We start from the raw sequence: 2,420 nt of genomic DNA on the forward strand, positions 1-2,420 counted from the left end.
TCTTCAACACAGATCATCTTGAGCAGGGCTGGAGACTTGAGAATGACGTCACAAGGAGACGCTTTCATGAGAACATAATTTTTTTCTTGTGCAGTAAATAGTAAAAAAAATTGTATGTGTATATAAAACGCTACTTTTCTCATTAATTTGACAAAAATACTTTTACTTTTTTAACATGACCCAGTTTCACTTCTATATGTTTCATTAATCAATTATATATTATACACACACACATACACACACACACACAGGGAAAGGTAAATTGAATTATGACATACCTGAACATAATAAACTGATTAGCACAAGACAGAAACTAGGTCTCATGAGGAATGAAAACAAACTCAAAACAATCCAGGGATGAGACACACACACACATACATACATTTAAGGTTTCTGGACGTATTCCTGGGCCCATTTATTAATGTCAATGACAGAATCATGCCGATGAATGATGGACTGTTGGCCTTGTCCCTTACGCACACATATGTTTCCAGTTTCTCTGAATCTTTTGAGAAGCTCAATGTCATACGCTGTAGATGATGAGATTAGCAAAACCTTTACAATTTGACGTTGAGGAACGCATTTCACAATCTATTTACAAATTCTTTCACAGATCTTTACTTGTGTGAGATTCTGCCTCTTTAAAAGACATCCTTTTTATAGCTAATATTTCATATTACAGACCTGATGTCAATTATCCCAATTAGTTGCTATATGTTCCCCCAGCTGAATGTTTTCAACATTTTTTGCTTTCACAGCCCTTTGTTGACACGTGTCAACTTTTTTGAGACCAGTAGCAGGCATCAAATTTTAAACGAGCTCAAACTGTCAAATTTCTTCATTTAAACACTGATTATGTTCTCAATGTTCCATTGTAAATAAAATATTGGCTCATGTGGTTTGAAAGTCTTTTAGTTTTAATTGTATTGTTACGGGCCCATTTTAATGGGTGAGACGCGAATAAGATTTAAGAATAAGAATAAGTGAATTTTAAGTTATTTATTGGGTAACAAGTAAAATTAATATATAAAGGAGCATTAACTTCAGAGAGACCCAAGGCCAGAATAACAAACCAAAAGACCATAATAAAATAAAATATATAAATTACCTAACGATAAGGAAAAGAAAATACAAATCAACTTCCCTAACTCCCTAGGCAAAAACGCATCGCAAAATCATATCAAAAATAAAGGGCAGACCTCTCCTACGCTCCAGAGTAGTTCCTTAAGCCATTAATCACTTTTTGTTAACTGAAACCGACACAATATCGACGAAGTGAGCTCGCCATATTTTGGGAGCGCCGCCCTTTTAAAGACGTCCACGTCAGGATTCGCCCAATCACGTCCCTCGAGGAACAGCCAATCCCTGCACACATACATTCAAACACACAAAAGCCACGATGCCGGGTATCGTAACAGTATTCAATTTTAAAACAACGGAATTTGAGTTATATGCTAACATATATAGACAAACATACACACTCGCATAGTATCACAGTGAGTACTTCAACTTTAGGGCATACCTTCTTTTAACTTCAATACAGAGCTCAGCATTAACTCCAGTGAACTAGGACCTTTCCCACAGAGGCCAATTTCTCCTCGGCGCTGTCTATTGTTCCACTCCACCATCCCTGAAATTATCTTTCCTTTCTGTCTACCCCGTGGAAAGTCCTGCAGTGAATAGCGGAGCATGTCTTCAGCAATTAGCGGCTGGCAAAGTGCTACTTTTGTGCTTAGATTAAATGTAATTTCCAATTAATGACACACATTCACAGCATTCTGCATGCAGCAGTGAAAGGTCCGAAGCGGTCTGTAAGAAGTTCATTTGAGAGCCACGCTGGGACCTGAGAAAAATAAAGCATTATTGTAATACAAATGTAAGAGAAACCAGCAAATGAGTGAAAGAGATGTCGATTTTTAGTTTGAGACACTTTTTACGACATTTTTTCAAAACTAAACTTTTGCATACTACGCTTTATCATGCTCTTGAATGCATTTAGTAGATTTAGTGTACCTTGAACTTGCGTTTTTGCATAGAAGCCTTATTTAACCTTTCAGCAGGAGGGAGGGAGTGAATAGAGAGGAAAAAAAAGATATATGCATTAAAACTGGAACACTTTAAGAAAAACTTTTCTTTAATATCATCGTCCTAAGAGACAGTACAGTTGCCTCCTTAAAAGTGAAGAAAAAACAAAAAGACAGACGAGGTAAAAGAGGCTCAGAGAGACAGTAAAGCTGTAAGAATACATAGAGTAAAGCTCAGGACAGTAGCGGCCTATCAGATGAAGACCACTGCATTTGCATTAACATGCCTTCACAGCGCTGGCGGGGGCGCTCGCTAATGGAAACCCTTCAAGGTGGCATTTTGGCTGCCCACTCCTTGCCATCCTTCAGTGGTCGTAAGATTCGTGTTGACAGGCT

The 2,420-nt window shown here is 37.8% G+C and overlaps 1 long non-coding RNA gene across 1 annotated transcript; it reads right to left on the minus strand.

Annotated features, from left to right (window-relative positions):
- Positions 1-459: 459 nt before the first annotated feature.
- Positions 460-1,852, minus strand: LOC122323168. The gene is made up of 3 exons (XR_006246960.1): positions 1,767-1,852; positions 1,523-1,670; positions 460-1,365 (listed from the first exon to the last, which is right to left on the minus strand). It is a non-coding gene; the product is annotated as an uncharacterized LOC122323168 (long non-coding RNA).
- Between the last annotated feature and the right edge of the window lie 568 nt (positions 1,853-2,420).

The sequence above is a fragment of the Puntigrus tetrazona genome, chromosome 18 (genome assembly GCF_018831695.1).
Source record: "Puntigrus tetrazona isolate hp1 chromosome 18, ASM1883169v1, whole genome shotgun sequence".
Lineage (NCBI taxonomy): Eukaryota > Metazoa > Chordata > Actinopteri > Cypriniformes > Cyprinidae > Puntigrus > Puntigrus tetrazona.